At 42.9% G+C, this 18,773-nt stretch overlaps 1 pseudogene; it reads left to right on the top strand.

Annotated features, from left to right (window-relative positions):
- Positions 1-9,798: 9,798 nt before the first annotated feature.
- On the top strand, positions 9,799-10,330 carry LOC150008795 (ferritin light chain pseudogene; annotated as a pseudogene).
- Positions 10,331-18,773: the final 8,443 nt, after the last annotated feature.

Raw genomic sequence — 18,773 nt, 5'->3', positions numbered from 1 at the left:
TGAATTGGGATTTCTACAGAAAAAGATAGAAAAATATTTTTCATTTGCAACATTGACATGCCCAGAGAAGGCAATAAAGATAAATGAGAACATGGAAGGAGATGAAACGGCTTCTGACTGGTTGACCTGGGAAAGTACTCCCCACTGACACCAGCTCAGTAAGCATCAATCTTCAGTGTCCACATCCGACAACATGGAGCCCCTAGCTGTTCTGCCCTTTGCGCCAGGCACAGCACTCCTGCTTCTCTTTTGCTTTCGGAGCCTCCTGGCAGGGTGGTATTCAGTGTCCCGTGATTTCGTTTATTGTGGCCAATGACCTCAACCAAATGACCTTTCCCCAAGGCAAGCACAGTTTGCAGACCACAAACTCTTTGGTGCTTATGCTTCTGGGGCACCCTGGCCAGGATTTTACTCCCCAGAGGGGAAGGGACCTTGTGTTTGGTCAGGCGGTCCAGGTGCTGCACTCTCTCCACATGCAGAATCTCTGCAGAGAAGAGTAAGAAGCACCCACAAGTGGGCCAACATTTCCATTTTGTTCCCAGCTTCCAAGCCAGTTATCTCCCTGATTTATGCATTCAATAAAAGTCCTAGGTATTGAGGATACATCCTTGGACCAATCAAATGTAATTCTCTCATTCTGGAGAGGGGGGTTAGATAAATAAATGAGTGCAAAAAACAACTAGGATAGTCCAGCCACCTTCCTGTGCCTTGATTACAAACAAACAAACAGTGAAAACATAGTTTCTTTGTGAAAATTAAAGCCAGGATCTGGGCCATCACAACTGCTATCAACCCTCCCGCCAGGTACAGACACACCCTCTCCCAGAGAGATTGATGCTAGAACCAAGAAAGCCATCAAAATTACAGTTGCATTTGGGGGCTGAAAGTTAATACAGAATTTAGGTCAGCAAGAGCTTCTGACCTGTAGACAGGACTCAGTACTCTTGGCTACATAGGAACCCACATAGTTTCCAGAGATTCCTGGAAAGGACTGTTTGCATGTAGCCTTAGTAACACATTCCAGATGTGATGACCTTCAGGGACAAGGTATTTGTCTTTGTCCCCAAACCAAACTTGTTATGTCTTGCACTAATCTATAATGAGACCTTCTATAAGCAAATAAACTTCTGTGGAACTATAGGTTAACAGTACCTATGCCCTTAAAATGTCTTTCTGCTTAGTTTCATGCCTCTATTCATATTATGGGAAATATAAGATTTCAGCAAATGAGTGTCACTTGGAAGGCATTATGTGTAGTTGTTACTTTACCACCCCTTAGAGAGATCCTGGCTGGAAGTAAAGCCAAGACCAAGGAAAGCAGAGCTTAGGCAGGAAAAGAGAAACAGTTATCTGATGACAAAAGTGTCATTGCTACTGCTATTGTAATTGTTGTGGATATTTGAGTGGAAGTTTGATTTGAAATGGCATCTTAGAGTTGTATGTTGTTACAAGTGGTTCCACCTGAGGAGTTCATAAAAGGACATGTATGTAGGGCCTCCTGTTGGATATTCTGGTTAGTAAATCTTCAGTCTGAAGAAATTCTTCAAGTAGTTTTCAAGTCCAGCCAGCTCCGGGAACCACTGATCGGGGCCAGCTTCCTCCTCCAGGGGAGAAGAGCATCTGGGGTTCCCATGGGAACGTCAGTGCCCCTGAGTCCCAAGGCCACTTATTCCACTAGCAGCACATGTAGGCACAATATTATCCCATTATTAGAATGCTAAAATCAGTCCCTTTGGAATTCCTGGATTTTATTCTAACTTTGTTCCCAGGAACAACTGGGTCAGTTTTCTCACTCGTTTTCCCATAGTCATTCATCCTTGTGGCTGAAGTGTGGGAGGAGAAAAGGCTGCTCAGCAGTTTCCTCAGTCTCTGTATGGCAGACCTTCTCGACTCTTCTGGACATCACCCAGAATGGTTAAAGTGCTTGAAAAATGGTTCCCTGGAGGCCATGTTTGGTGGGTTGGGGCTATAACCTAAGTTACTTGGGTAATATTCCTAGTAGCAGTCTCACCTCAGAATGGCCCGTGCTCCTTAGTTCCTCATCCTCTCAGGCATTCTGAATCACCCTGTTCCTCCTTGAACATCAGCATCAATATTTTCACCTTCTCCAGGACACCACTTGAGTAGTCATCATGCCATGGGAGGGCTATTCAAGTCTTATAGGGGAAAAGTATTCGGCAAATGTGTAAAAGGTCAGACAAGGTGGCAGAGAAGCAGGGAAATGTCACACTTAACTGAAAGATACAGTGTGCTCATCAGAGGTGTGTATACTAAAAAGAAAATAAAACTGTGATTGCATGTAAACAGAGAACCCTCAATGTAAGCTGATAAATGCATCCATGCAGTATGATAAGCCTGAATTCAATGACATATTATCTCCTACACATTGTGAAGGGACAGGGTTGTCAAACCAGGTCTATAAATTTTCACCAACAGACACATACTGTGCTTCTATACCGTAACTGTGTTCAAACAATAAAGCTTACCAGTTTTAACTAAGTAGAAATACTCTAAAGATAGACTATGAAAAGACAAAGGTGTGTGTAAGTGGAATTGAGTGGATTTACGGAAACAAATGTGGGGACTGATTGAACACTCAAATTGGATTTTACCCCGTGTACTAGGATGGTTCTGTGGACTTGAAGGAAAAAAATGCCATCTCAACATCCTGGGGTGTGTGCCTGTGTGTGATCACACATGTACATTATGCACACACAATACTTCACTTTTAATTAAGAATTGGAGTATCTCTGCCCACATCAAAATATATAGAAATTTTAAAAGCCAAAGTACCTGTAAAACCCAGCATTGCCTGCTATAGAAGAGAGAACAAAGAGGTCTGAGGAAACCAGAGAATCTTGCTAAACCTTTACTGTAGACTGAGTGGTTGTGTTAAACCTCCTACTGTCATCCCAAATCCATACACAGGATTCCCTCACTTGTTGCGGGTATTATGTTCTAGTCCCACCCTGCGATAGGTGAAAATTCACAAAGTAGGAATCTTACATTTATTTTAGTATTTATGTATATTTTAAGGCTTTATAAACCCCACACACTTATAAACTGTTCCCAGTCCCTTATTAACCTTTCCCACACTTTTATAAACACTACCTATGTTCTTAAACATGTTCTACACTCTTAAACCTAGTAACTTAACAACATACGTATACAGTACCACAAAATCCTGTGATACAGTATAGCGAAAAGTCTGCAATAAATAATTAAATATAATATTTTTTAAAATCCCGTGACACAATGAGGCCATGATAAGTAAACCATGATATAGAGAGGGAATACGATATTGAAACCTAATTTCCAATGTGATGGTGTTGGAGGTAAGGCTTTTGGGAGGTGATTAGGTCATGAGAGTGGAGCCCTCATAAATGAGACCCCAGAGAGCTCCCTTCCCCTGTTCGACCAGATGCTGTCTGTGAACCAGGAAGTGGGCCCTCACTAGACACCAAATCTGCCAGCACCCTGATCTCATACTTCTTAGCGTCCAGATGTGGGAGAAATAAGTTTCTGTTACTGAGAAGCCACCCAGTCTATGGTGTTCTCTTCCAGCAGCCCTAACAGACCACGATAACCACGGCTTCCAACACAGCTACATAGCCAGTACCTTCAGGTAACATATTATAGAAAGACATAGCTCATGCTTAGCTCTGGCTACTTACAGAACAGCAGAAGTCTACAGTGGTTATTCAACATAAGACAATACAACCATGGGATAACTAAATACAAGCTGTTACATTTTCCCAAAAGCAGCAGAAATGAGAGTATCTGTCACACTGTTGTTAGCACAAGGTGCATGTTGAGGCATGTAGGTACGTACTGAGGTACAAGGACATGTCACATAGGCAGAGAACCAGGTGGCATGGTCCTTTCAACATGTTTTCCTGTCAACTCTTGTAGAACAAATGCTCCTGATATACTTTAATTTGTAAAGTATATGTTTGTTTTTAAAGTGAGAATGTCTACCACATAAAGAAATATCTTTAGTAGCAGTTCAATGTTTCTTAAAAATGATTTATCTAAAAATGATTTATCACTTGTACAGCACTTTCTGAGCCAAGTAACCAATTTTGATTGGAAATTGAAAAATGACAGAGGATTATTTTTAAAGCAATTTTCTACTCATACCCTATAACCTCAGAAGAAGCTAGGCCTATGATGACACACACACAGAGCAACAAAATTGTCAACATCTATATTTACCTCTTGAAGAGGACTATCTAATCAGACATTAGATGATGCTTTTGTGACTGTGATTTCTCAAATGGATGTGATTATTTCATCTCACTACTTTTAGAAATATGATTTATAGTTCCTTCCTGCTTATTTTTCACTTGGTATGTCTATTGTGTTTCCTTTTAAATTTGTATTTAAATTTTTTTGACTTAATGTAAAACCAGAAAAAGAAATTAGCAAGCCTACAGGAACAATTTGAGGTACAGAATCTATTCAGGGAGCTTAAATTTCAGATACATGACTGCTGTTTCTCCTGGGTCCCATTAGACATCTTCATCTCCATGGCCTGGGACCACCTGCTTTAGGGAGGTGGGATGGAGGCCTGCACATTGTGGCCCAGAGCTGGGAGCAGAGGGAGCAGCCTCCTGGGCTTCTGGAATATTCCACTTTGCCTTCTGATGTCCAATGTCTATCATGGTAGCTGGACCTGAGAACAATTTACAACTGTGCAGCCTCCTTCCAAATAGATTCCTTTTCACTTTCTCTTCTCTGCATCTAAGGGAAAATTGTACTCTGACCCACTGAAGTATTTACTAAAAACATACAATGACTTGTAACTGCTGCCAGAGTAAAGTTCACCCCTGAGACTGGACTTTGGTGTCCTCCCCAGTTTGAACATGACTTTCTTTGCAGTCCTTATACTGCTCCTGAACTGTTCTATATATTTTATTGAATAGAAAATAGACTGTATTTTTTGCTTCCCAACCCCTCCGTGTCTTTTCCCATGCAGCCCCCTCTGCAGGAATGGATTTGCCATGCCCTGCAACGTCCTATGTGTGCTCCTATTTCAACCTGGCCTTCAGCTCCTGTATAAATGCTTCCCTGATTCTTTCAAATAGAAACAATCTCTCAACTCGCAGGTCAAAGGCTTTGTATTAACATCTTGAATGGCAGTTGTGTTGGTTATCTGGATACACACCTTCTTCTCCCCTGATGAGAAGCATCCTGAGGGCAATCACCACACTGCTGTTCCCTCCTGCCTCACACCACCCAGCACAGGCCAGGCACAGAGAAGCCAGTTTGGGGAATTTGAGACAGGAGTTCTATCCCGGAGTGCTAGGGGTGAGGACAACACATGGATGAGTTCACTGCTGATACTCTAACACAAGCTCACCTCCATGAGGCACCACTATGTCAGCTGTCACACTACATACATACAATCACAGACATGTTCCCACTGTTTTCTTAAGAAAGGCTCATCTTCCCTAAAGCTGGACATTCTCTGGACTTAACCAATTTAAAAGGTCTCCTGGCCTTCTTGCTCTGGCTCTGTTAGCATGACAAAGTCCTTCACACCTCAAGGGAGATGGAGCAGCATCAGCAATGGCAAAGTTCCCTGCCTGGGATCCTTTCAGCAAGAACTCAGGGGTTTACTTGGAATCGGTCACTCCCCCTTGTCCAGCTGTCAGTAGACCTGTAAGCAAGTCTGTTGTTTTTCCCCTTTACCACTGTCTCCTGAATCTGTACCCTTCCAACCTCATTCTTTCACCTGGGTGCCACCAGCTCCTCTTTTAAAAACCCACCCACCACATGATCCTTTGTCAAAATGATGGCTTCTGGCAATTGAACCTCTTTAGTGCTGTTTCCAAAGGGCCAATTTTCAATGAGCTGTGAAAAAGCATCAAAATAGATAGTAAACAGAGCTGGAAATATTTTGTCAGGAAAAGACAACCAGTAGAAATTTGCTTATAATTAATATGTTTTTACTTGCTTTATTTCCACCTCTCTTTCACTAATGTGTTCATACAATAATGAATAAATTGAGCACCTAGCATGTACCCAATATTTTCCCAGCACTTGGAACACTTGGTGAGGAGACACGAAGAGATGAACATCGTGGCTGTCATGGAGAGGCACGGGGGAGACACACAATAAGCAATAAACTTAGTAAATAAGTAAATTTTATCATTTTCTATGACCAAAAGAATAGAGCAAAAATTGGGGGCACTAGGAATTGTGCAACAGGATGTGGAGGTCGTGGGGGATCAGGTGATACTTAAATGAATTTGGTGGAGGTGATGAGTGAGCCTATTGGGAAGTGGGCAGGAGGAGCAGTGCAGGCAGAGGAACTGGAGAGCCATGTCCTCAGACAGAAGGGTCCCTGGGGTGTTTTGGGGTGTTTGAGGGACAGCATGAAGGCCGAATGGATGGAGAATAGTCAGAGAGAGGGAGGAGGAGGTTTGCCCAGTGATAATGGGAATACTGCCTTATAAACCCTCGTAAGTCTTTGAGACCTCTTTTAAATCAAAGTAGGAAACATTTTTCTTTACCACAATCGAAAAAAGAAAATGCTTTGAGGTGGCCTGCCCTAGCTGAAGGCAATGACATCAGTCTACTCACTTTAAAGATTGTCATGCAGAAAAACCAATCTTGCAAACATGTTGCACTCTAGCCAAACACACAGGTGTTCCTAGGTAACCCCAGAAACAGACTCAGGAAAGAACGAAAGTTGCTCAAGGTAGGGAGAGGTTGGGGTTCAAACAGAACGTTTAGTAAGCACCACTGTGCATAAGAAGGGCTTCCTAGCAGCGAGAGTGCTGCGACAGTAGACATTAGAAAAAGGTACAACCACAGAGATAGCTACCTAAGTGCTTAGGAGGAAATGAGAAGGAGATCACAAAGAAAAGCATTCATAGCCTCTTATACCTCTATGCCAAAGCTCTGTTTCGGAAATATAAAAAGCAAGCTATAAAGAACACAAGTGTATGACTGCCATTGTAGGCACCACAGGAAGCTACCTGTATAGAAATCATGCATATGGTACCAGGGTGGAGACAAGTACATTGGCAAGGAGGAAGGCATCATCTATAAATCAAGAAGTTATGACTATTTATAGAAATTCATGGCACTGGAAGTTGGGGGATGGGGAGGAAAGACATATGAATGAAGATAAAAGGAAGGGAAACACAGATGGTAGCTAACCAGCTTAGTTCCATCCGTTAGAAAAACAATGTTTGCTTTGCATATTACGCTTGATAAACTTACCAGAAATTCAGAGGAGGCTGCCCTTATTTTTGCATGTTGCCTGGAAACTGTCATCTTATCCTAGTTGAATAGGTGAATTTTAAGGAGCAGAAGGAAAAAAAAAAAGTCTTGGTTGCTCCTCCCTGCAACAGATAGCACAAGGTGCCAGATCATACTTCTAGCACAGCATGGGCAGAGCTGTGAAGGGTGTGATATGTGTCCCATGACAGAATCCTTATCACCTCCTAGCTCCCACTTCCTCTGCATGCCCCTACCTGTTACAATCCCACTCAGCATCACAGTAGCTGCCTCCTTGGCCTGCCAGCTTCTGCTCCATCCTAGTGGAGTCCCAGGGAGGCCAATGACACCGAAAGTGACCAAATGGTGAAGGGAGCTTTAGACTGAAGGGTGTCCATTAGATTCCCTAACCACAAGGCCACTGGTGATCTGGACAAGAGCCGTGTTCATGGAGTGGCAGGGCAGGCTGCATTTGGGTTGAGGGATTGAAACCAGCAAGTGTAAGAAATCTGTGAAAAGAAAGGCATAGAGGAGGGCTTTTAAATTTTAAGACAGAAGAACCTCAACCATGTTTAAATGTTAAATGTTCCATTTTTTAATGGAAAGGAGTCAGTTGCACAGGACAGGTTGGTGACACAGGATAAACAGGGAACTATCGATTGCACAAGGCCCTCAACCCACTGGGACTTTAGTATGAGATGATAAATGATTCTGGCCTAGCCTTAGCCTGTTGCTGGGACCCAGAAAGCAAGTACAGGCAAATGTTCCTGGCTGCCCTGCCCTGTTCCAGAAGATTAGGCCTCACCACTAAGTAGAATCCTGAGTGCTGGCACCATTAAACAAATCTAAGGGAAATGACAGGTCATCTGCATCTAAAGTCATACAGTATGATCGAGAAAAGACTCCCTGGACTCTAATACATGTGTAACATTTTCTTAATGTCCTCTGAGGTCTGTGACTAATGCTATGATAAACCACGCTAACCATTTCTGAAAGTCATTTCCACATTAACATTATCCAATTGATTTTCATTATCTTGGGAACTTTTTCCCCCCTCTTAAGATCTATTGCATCTGCTCTGCCTTTAATTGTTTTAAAAACAAATGTCATCTCTGAGCAAGACATTTACAGAGACATAAATTAGATTGGCTCAGAATCAGAGCTCTGTGATTGCAAGAGAGCTGTGCTCTGACCAACAAAGGCAGCCAAACGGATATACTGGTTGGCATTGCTGTTTAGTTATCTCAATAGTAATGGTTTAATTTTCAAAGAGAATAATGCAGGTGGGAAAGAATCATTCTGACCCATCCCAATTGGGACTATATTTAGTCATAAAATTTGTATTTAAATACATTTTTTAAAGTTTGTGAGCTTTGGATGCCCCTTACCTCCCATTACAAACAAGCATGCATAACAAAAGAACCATGGCCTGGTGGCAGTGCTGGTAGCTCCCTGGGGACATGCATAGAAGCAGGCTGCCCCACAGAGCAGAGAGTGCAATTCCAGGTTGTGAGTAACCAGTGGCCACAAGTTGTCGGGCACAGTGATGAACAGTAGAATACTCTTATCAATGAAGTAAAGCTGCTATATGAAGGTGAACACTGAACTGTATACACAGAAGCTGAAATTTTCTGCAAGAGAGTAGAGTCTGATAATGAAGAGGGTAATAAGAGCATTCATGACATGCAAATAAACACCGGCAAAACTTGACAACATTAAACGAGACTCCTGGACAAAACCAGGAGAGATGCAAGTCCTCAATCACAGTGCACCAAGTGTTCTCAATAATTCCTTAGCAACAACACATTAGACATTAATATGAAATCCTGGATGGAGGGTACACTTGTTAATCCCAACATTAGTATGTCATGTATGATTGCACTGCAGATCCAGCATTCCCAGACTCTTCTTCAAGAACCTGCTTCATGAAAATGATGCAGGCTCAGGGCCAATTCCCAGAACAAGCAGGAGCCCTAGCAGGACTCACAGAAGATGGAGTCCAGGTACTGCAGAAGGTAACAGGGGAAGGACAAACTAGGGAAGGATTTTCACAGGGGTCTACAGCAATGTATGAGGAGGATCCCAAATGTTGCCCCCAGAGGTTCAGCCAGCTTCCAAGTGAAGGTTCCGAAAATGAACTCTAAAAAGAAGTCAGAGACAGGGACAGCAAGTGGGCCTTCCTACTCAGGAAGCCAGGGTCCTCAGGCAGACCCTGCCAATATAGGCCAAGGCTGGAAAAGGTCTCAGACCACCTACATCATTACCCAACATGCTGTATTCAAAACGATTAGCCTGAATGTGCTTCTCACACTTCTCCTGGTAGGATGTTTTCTTTAAGAGAAATTCAAAACCGCCCTGCCCACCACCTCTGCAGTACCTCAAAGGCCCCTCAGGTATGTCTCTTGCTTCAACAGTGTTTGGGCAAAACAGACACAAGGATGCCCCTTCTTCTGGACTCCAACTACCTTCCAACCTCAGTTCAGTCACTACAAGAGACAACTCAGCCATCTGAAGACTCCAAGACCAGCCAACACTTTTTTGACCTTAATTCCTTATTGCAAAATGACCATGAGCTCCCAAATTCATCATAATTATTCCACCGAAATGGATGCTGCCATAAACCACCTGGTCAACTTATGTGCAGGCCTCCTATACCTACGTCTGTCTGGTCTCCTATTTCCACCATGACAGTGTGGCTCTGGAGGCTGTGGGCCATTTCCTCAGCCAGTTGGCTAAGAAGAAGCATGAGGGCTCCGAGTGTCTCTTTAAAGATGCAAAACCAGCGCGGTGCCCACGTTCTCTTTCAGGACATGCTGAGGCCTTCCCAAGATTAGTGAGGTAAAACTCAGGACACCACTGAAGCTGCCATGGCCTTGGAGAACAACCTGAACCAGGCCTTTTTGGATCTGCATGCCCTGGGTTCTACCCACACAGACCCTCATCTCTGTGGCTTCCTGGAGAACCACTTCCTGGATGAGGAGGTGAATTGAAACTCATCACGAAGATGGGCAACCACCTTACTAACTTTCACAAGCTGGTTGACCTGCAGGCTGGGCTGGGCAAGTATCTCTTTGAAAGGCTCACCCTCGAGCAGGACTAGGAGCCTTTGGAGCCCTCCACTGGTGTCTGGCTTTTCCCCGAGCCTCTCCCTGAAACCACTAGGCATCCTTTTAACCACGCTGGAGCCCTCTGCCACACATGGGACCAAAGGGAAACAATATAGCTTCTTGGAGGAAAAAAAAAAAAGAACATGCTTCAGCTATAATGGCTGGATTGAATGCACTCAACCCTATTGTTTCAAGTGAGATCATGTTGCTTGTAAAGAATCTGCCTTATTTCTTAAAGTGCTACATGTTACACTAGACATTGATTTCCATTTTTCAAGAGAAGGCTTTCCTACTAAAGCTCAGTGAAGCATTTATAATTCTTTTCAGAACACCATGTTTTTATATCTACAATTAATGTCAAAACTGGGTCATGTTGCTTTATGGATTCTAATGAGAGATAGACCAGTAAAGGAGGACACTTTACTGTATTTATTAAAAGTAGACTGGGCTCATAAAGTTGATAATTCAGAGTAGGTTTGACCCCTATTGCAGACCTCTTTTCTCATTTTCTTAAAGCATTCTGCCAGTCTGTTAGATAAAATATTTCTGACTATTTAGGTTAGGAAAGTACTTGGGCGAATCTTGTGTATATAAATAATCTCTTTGCTTTTCAGTTTGGTGAAGGTCATTGATGGTTTTATCTAAATGTGGTGTATCTGCAGCCAGTTATGTCAGAGAATTGGAAGCTGTCAGGCTTTGAGTGAAGCTCATCAAGCCAGACCCATAGGCTACTATATGCAGGTCTGAATTTCAGGAGCGACTGGACCTAGAATCTGTTGGAAGCATGCTGGGTGAGAGGCAGCGCAGAGCGCTCTGAATGGCCTGCTCAGAAAACCTTACTCCCAGACCACTAAATTCAGCCCTTCTGCCTGTGTTGGCATTGACCAGGGCTTCCTCTGAAAGGGATTGTGCTGGTGTGTTAGACATATAAGAAAGGATGTCCAAAGGAATGCAAAGCAAATTGTCTTGATTTGAGTTCTTCCAAAAGCTGACCCAGAGATGAGTGGGTATGTGGAGGCTAACCCTAGAAAGCCCTGTAGGGAAGTGGGGAAGTGAAATAGGGAGGAGAAGAAAGCCAGGGAGGGGTGTTCAGCAGGCCTGTCACCACTGTGGGGAGCTGGGGCACAGTCCTGCTGTGGGTCATGGGAGACAGCGTAGAGCACACCTCAGTTATCCAACCCTTGGAGAGGTGGCAAGGGCGCAGGGATATTTATCCACCACTGCCCACTCTTTGGTTGGCTGAAGCTGCTTCCATGAGCATGAACCCACCGGCCCTCCTGGCTTCCTGGTGAACAAGCCCCCACAACAAGGGAAAGAAAGCACTCAGCAGACAGTGGCGGTCCGGCAGTCAGGCAGCCTTTGGTGTGCAGAGGGGCTGCTGGGGGTGTGGACAAAGACTACATCTGTGTCACGGGTCACCCAATGATGGGGAACCAGGTCCCCGGGTGGAGAGAAAGGCTGCTATAATTAAATTACCATAGACTGGATGGCTTTTAAACAGCAAAGATTTATTTGTCACAGTTCTGGAGGCTGGGAGTGCAACATCATGGTGCCAGCACAGTGAGGTTCTGGTGAAGGTTCTCCTCCAAGGAGCAGACCGCCAGCTTCTTGCTGTGTCTTCACAGGGTTGAACAGGCTGGGGAGCTCTGTGGTGTCTCTCTTATAAAGCACTAGTCCCTCTTAATACCGCCTCCTAATACACTGGGGGTGGGGGGGACACCAACATTCAGACTATAGCAGACCCCAAGGGAACTGCCTCAACTGTTGAGTTTTTTAGAGGGAAACACTGAAAGAGACATACAATAAAACAAATAAAATAATGGAATCTTAGCCTCCACACAACTTTCAATGTTATACTGACATGATGACTCTTTTCTTTTCTTTTCTAGATTTAGAGAGGGGAAGGGAGGCAGAAAGAGAAGGAGAGAAACATCGCTGCGAGAGAGAAACATTGATCAGTTGCCTCTCGCATGCACCCCGACAGGGGACAAACCTGCAACCCAGATATGTGCCCTGACCAGGAATCAAACCTGGTACCCTTTGCTTCTCAGGATAACATCCAACTGACTAAGCCACACCCATCAGGGCACATTCATCAGAACATTCTGTTAAGTGAAAGATGTCAGATACTAAATGCTATTCATTGTACCATTCTATTTATATGACATTCTGAAAGAGGCATAATTATAGAAACAGATCAGATTAGAGTTTGTCAGGCTGGAGTACAGGTGGAGTTGCCTATAAGCGGCAGAAAGTCATTTATGGGGTGATGAAAATGCTCTATTAATACATTCTGATCTTTGTGGTGGTTGTTCATTTGTATACATTGCTCAAAATTTATCAACATGTGCATTGAAAAGAAGTTAAGTTTGCTGTGTGGAAATTACACCTCCATCAACTTGCCTTAATAGGAGATGTGAGGAGAGGGTGGGGATGAGTAGCTAGCCAGACAGTAGCAGGTCTTGGCCTGAAGAGGAAAGTTGCTGGGCCAGGTCCTCCCTCCACTGGGAATGAGAGAGAAGAGGAAAAGGGAAGGCCCCCTTTTTAGGCTGTTGCGAAGCACTGATTGGGACCCTCAAAGGCATCCTCCTCTCACCTTCCCAGACAATGCCCCACGTTAACAGAAATAAGAGGAGTGTGTCCACTGTCCACAAGATTCCCGAGGCTGCGGTATATCCAGGAAACCTCTGAGGATTGAACTGCGTGGGCCTGGGGTGGGGTGGGGGTGGGGGCAGAGGGAACTTGCAGCCTGCGTTCTGACTCCAGCACTGCCCACGCTAGGCTCCCCTGTCCCTTAACCCTGGAGCCTCTGCGTCCTCTCTTGCACCAGATGACATCCGATGAGGTTCTTTCAAGGTTGGCCGTGAACAAAATGAGGATCAGCCTGTTTTGGTTTCTTGGTAGCGATTTCCACCGACTCAAGGTCATTGCAGTCATGGGCTGAAAAACCTGGGAAAACTAGAAATAAATGAAAACGGTGTTCTCTGATCAAAAGTGGGGTCACAGGTATTCTCGGGTTGCCATCAGCCACCATCGTCGGTCAGAAACTTGTCTTGAATGAAGGGCATTTATTTCTCTCCTGCCTCTGACCCGAACTTGAATTGAGGGGGAAAATGTCACGTTCGATGACAGTGATTGCCAACAGGGAAATGTCAAGAGGAGAAGGGAGCCTGTGTAAACAGCAACACAATTTTCTCAAAAAGAAGGCAATTTTGGAGAATTTAGTGGAATTCTAAAAGGATGATTGGAGTAAACACATAGTTTGTGGCCCTGGGCGATGCATTTCTTATCCGTACCTTTGTGTTATCTTCCTGCAACAAGCAGGGACTGTAACTGTAATCTAACAAATACATGTTTTTCATGTGCTGTAACTCTTCAGTTAGATGCTGTACCTTATGCATTTAGCCTCAATTCAGTTTTGCTGGTTATATTTGTAAGTGACTTTTCCAAATATATAACCCTACACAATTGTTTTCTTTTGCTGCGTGAGCTAATGGAAATCTATTTTGCTTTCTATGGGATTTGGGATATGTTTTGCTCTTCTTTCCTTCTTTCTTTTCTTTCTTTTCTCTTTCTTTCTTTCCTTCCTTCCTTCCTTCCTTCCTTCCTTCCTTCCTTCCTTCCTTCCTTCCTTCCTTCTTTCTTTCTTTCTTTCTTTCTTTCTTTCTTTCTTTCCTTCTTTCTTTCCTTCTTTCTTTCCTTCTTTCTTGTCTTTCATGAAGGCGAGGGAGCCAAGATGTTTAAAATGGTGCACACTGACAACCCAAGATCACCTGTTGCTCTGCCCAGTTTGCTGTGTTTACATGTTTGACAATTACCTCTTTTATGAATTAGAAAGAAGAGTGCTTTCTTGTGAGCAAGTGATTCTGTGAGTCTTTTATTAACAAAGGAGGTATATTGACACAGGAGTTTGGCAAAAGTGCTCTTGCCGCAGAGCAAAGGAAAAGAGATTACAACAGAGCTCTGCTTTTAAAAGAGAGGAAAAAGAAAGGGAGGGAGAGGGAAAAGGAAAAATGAATTTTGAGGGAGATGAGACCCCAACATCTGAGATAGGTCCACAAGTAAATTTTATTTGTGGTTACAGCTTTAAGAAGTAGCATTCTTCTTTTATAGTCCTTTTTGTTTGAGTACAGTCCATAAAATTCTCCCTCTGAATATGTGTGTGCCTGTGTGTGTTGATAAAAAGAAAAACATTCTCCCAATCTCTTATCTCCTCGTGGAACAGAGTAAAAGCAACATATGTTAGGACCCAATGTGGTACTAGTTCTTGAAGAGTGGAGAAGTACTGACTTCAGAGTTGGGGAACTAAAATATTTTAAACTAAGAAGCTTAAAATGTAGCAATGGTTGAGCAGTATGACAACTAAAGAATTTGTGAAGACTAATGGTTTGTTGGAAATAGGATAAATAAAAAGCTGTTTGCTTGCATTTTTCACTTTTCATATTGACAATCAATAGTCACTGACAAGATGACAAGTAACTTCAAAGAAACAGATAATCAGTGTGCGCAGTGCAAACACCTATGACTGCAAACCCTGCCCCTGTCCCCCGAGAGGATAAAACAATGCTGTTCTCTGGAGAAGGAGGCACCCAGTTCTAGGGCACCAAGGATGCTACACTTGATGGAAACGTTACAACTCATGTCAATGGTACGCAGAACAGACTGGCCTCATACAAGTATCTCATTGTATTTTCTTTTTAAGACTTTTTTTGGTTTGTTTTTATTGAAATTTATTTGGTAGGACCAATTCCTTCCCTGGAGGAAAAGCTGGTCATCGCATGAATTTCCTGGTCACTCTTATGCCATAAAAATCCTCCAGTTGCTCTAAATTTCAGCATATTCTATATTTAGTTAGAAATGATAAGCTCAATCCTTATAATAATCAAAACTATGAACTTTATTTAAAATGAGGCGTCTCCCCCACAAAACTCAGGCTGGCTCCAAATAAGAAGCAGACGGGGTTCATGGCTGGCTCCTCTCTTTCCTTGGAGCCCTTCTATCCACCTCCCTTCACAGGTGAGGAAAGTTCCTATCCGTGTGACACTGTTATGAGTGTCACCTTCTATTACCAAGTCCAGCATATATTATTGCTGACTCTCTGTCAAGGGGCTAGAGATCCTCCCTCTCCAACGCCTTTGCTGGGAACTGTCCCTTCAAGTCCTCTTGATGTGGGTGAGTCACTCTCATGATGTGTCTTGAACTTTTGTGGCTCACCTGTAGCTTCTTTACACCCCGGAACTGGGCTTTGTGCCTGCAGGAGGCCCTCAGAAACACGGCCTGAGCTGCCTCTGCTCCATGACGCACCGCTGGCCCCGGGACACGTGGCTGCTGCCCTCACAAGCCCTGGGAGTTCAGGCCTTTCCTCTGCAGCTGCTGCTCACCCCTCCTCCCACGCGCCATGCAGTCAGCGTTGCCGTTGAATTTTATAGACCAGAGTCAGAGGCCAGTTCACCGTGACCCTCCCGAGATGCAGGGGCACTGAAGAAAGCCCAACGCCCTTGCTCTCAGGTGCACAGGGACGGAGGAGGCACCCGCCACGCCTGCCTATGGGGATGAGCTGGATGGAGGCAAAGAGAAAGCAGAGGCAGCCCTCGCCTGGGTCCCTCCTCCCCCAAAGGGCGATCCCACCCATCCCCCACCACAGGCAAGGGCTGCGCTATCAGAAGTGTCACCCTCAGAAAGAGCTTTTTTTCAAATCCAGCCACCAACGAAGTACTTCAGATCTTCACCCTTTTATACAAAGGGTGCAAGAGCTTTAACGATCGCCTAAACTCTGGTCATTCCTCTACTTCGAATTTTTTTGGAAACATCCACATAGAAAAGGCAATGAGCATTGTCAGGAAATGAGAGCTGGCTAAATTCACATCATTTTCACTTCTTTAATGCAGCCTACGTTAATTATTTGTATGCTTGACCTTCTTGAATGTATTAACTGGGCATGATTCCTTATTTTGAACACAAATTGTACAATTTCAATATGTATTTAGGAAGCTAAAGATATTTTATTATTTATGTTTATGTGTTACTTAAGTTTAACAAATGATTGACATGGACAAAAGAAATATAAGGAAATCCTAATTCATAATTATGTGAATTTTCTTCCCAGGTACGGATAATAGTTCTGTGTTTGATTTTTAGATTTGATATATATATATGGTCAAAGTACCAAACTTGTAATAATCACAAGCTTTATAACTAGCAAAACTGTTCTTATTTTAAAATAAATTGAATGAAAGACAACCCAGTGATATTTCTGCTAGTAATCGTTTATAGACTACTAGATATCACAAATATGAACTCACCAGCAGATGAAGACAAAGTGGCTAATGTTTATTTTTAGAAAAAATTTAACAAAACAGCTCCAAATCATTGGCAATTTACTGTTACCAATGTATAACTAATACACTCCTTTTTTGTGTGAAAAAAATAATTACTGGGTTAGGAGCAAAAAAAAAAAAAAAAGTTATGTTTACTTTGTGGCCTGGAAAGGTAGCAGTGGGAAAGACTCAGCATTTGGAATCAGAATTCTTAGCTTTGAATCCTGAGTCTACTATATAACTGTGAGACCTTAGACAAATTAATTAATCTCTCCACTTCCTCAGTTTCCCTGTCTGTAAAATGGACATGCTAACGATAGTCAGGGTTCAACTAGAGAAACAGAACCAGTAGGATATATATTTATTACATCAAATTGACTTACACAATTGTGGGGGCTGGCTAAGCGATTCTAAAATCCATAGGCCATGGTGCAAGGCTAGGGAATTTCTTTCCCATCCCTAAACATACACACACACACACACACATTCACAGAAGCCTTTACTTTTAAACCCATCCAGATTATTTAAGATATTTACGTGATTATAAATTTTAATCAAATATACAAAAGGTGTTCCTAGTAATACCTAGATTAGCATTTGATTGTATAACAGATGATTGTAGCCTAGCCAAGGTGACACTTCACGAGTACCTATATTATAGGTCATTGTAAGGATAAAGCAATATCTGTAGTGGACTATCTGTTCCAAGTGTTACTGGGTAGACTAACCAAGGCTAGGTACCATGGCCTAACACTGAGGGATTCTTGTCACAAGTGGCAAGAAAACCCCAACTCTTCTGCCTAGTAGAATTATTTGGCAATAATCTTTGAGAACTTACTGAGTGCCAGCCCAGGTACCTACTATGTGCCATGGCAAACTGAAGGGAAGTTGGCTCCAATTCCTCATTAACAAGAAGCAATTCAATAATTTTTTCTCAGCGTTATCTCTACAGTGTTCTTTCCACTTAAGGGCCCCCAGGTTAGTTGCCAAACTGGGGGTCTGGGGACAATCTAGGCAAGTACTTAATAATTCTGCTCCCAGCTAGAAAGATAGTGCAACCTAGGATTTCAAATCAGAGACCGTTTCTGACATTTCCTAAGAAGGAAGGATGAAAGCTATTGGCTCCCTCTGATAGCAATAGCTAAAACCAAGTCAAAATGGGAGAACCTGCCAATTTGTGCCCTGAGAAAAGCTGAGGTGCTTGGCTATAGGGCTCTAAACCTTCATCTGGTCCTTTCTTCCAGAGAAGATGGAACCGGAGGAAAGGCGATGGTGGGTGGCCAAGAGAGGAAAGGAGAAGGAAGGTGTCTTGGAAATGCCTAGAGAAGTTCTATTTAACACAGTTCCATCCAAGAATATACTTCACAGTGCCCTGTGAAATGACAAGCTGAGTCTTGCTTAACACAGCAAATGTAGGGCACGTTTCCAGTATTGGAAGTAGTCAGAGAAGTGTGGTCCCCCAGCAATCTGAAGATTCCTTATTTCTGTTTCTGTTTTGTGAAGCTCCAGGTACTATGTCAGTCATTTTGGAATAGTTTTTCTCAGAGCAGTAGAACCAATTTAGAAAGGTAAAATGTAGAAATTCCAAACGTTCATGTTTCCATGTGTTCCTTTTTATCTGTTACCTTTATATTTGTTTTCACTTTGTCGTGTAATAGTGACTTTTACAGAAATGAAATTGTCACCCAGTTTTTTGGGTACATAACCCTTTATTAAGGTTTTGTTTATATTATTATTATTGTTGTTGTTGTTGCTGTTTCAGATAAGGAAGTTAAGGTCTTTCATATGAATCCAACTCTAATATTTGAACAAGACGATAAAGTATTATTTTAAAACACCAGGCTGTATCTTCCTCTCAGGTGATTTTGAGCACAGTTTGGGTTTCAGCTCCCTTTGTACAAAAGCCTGGATGGTTTAGATGGGGTTGAGACAGAAATTCTGACAGTAGTTTCACCACGGTCTCCGAGGCCTCTTCGGTTGAGTTGCCTTGTTTCTTATTTCCATTACACTGGACATGTTCATTGGTCCTCTGTTGCAAATATAATGTAATTCAGTTATACATAATTTATATTTACATCACACATCACTTACACATTATAAAATATTGGGTATTTTGCTT

This window comes from Furipterus horrens, unplaced genomic scaffold, assembly GCF_987537825.1.
Source record: "Furipterus horrens unplaced genomic scaffold, mFurHor1.1.pri manual_scaffold_5, whole genome shotgun sequence".
NCBI lineage: Eukaryota > Metazoa > Chordata > Mammalia > Chiroptera > Furipteridae > Furipterus > Furipterus horrens.
This window is presented reverse-complemented; position numbering and strand designations above follow the sequence as displayed.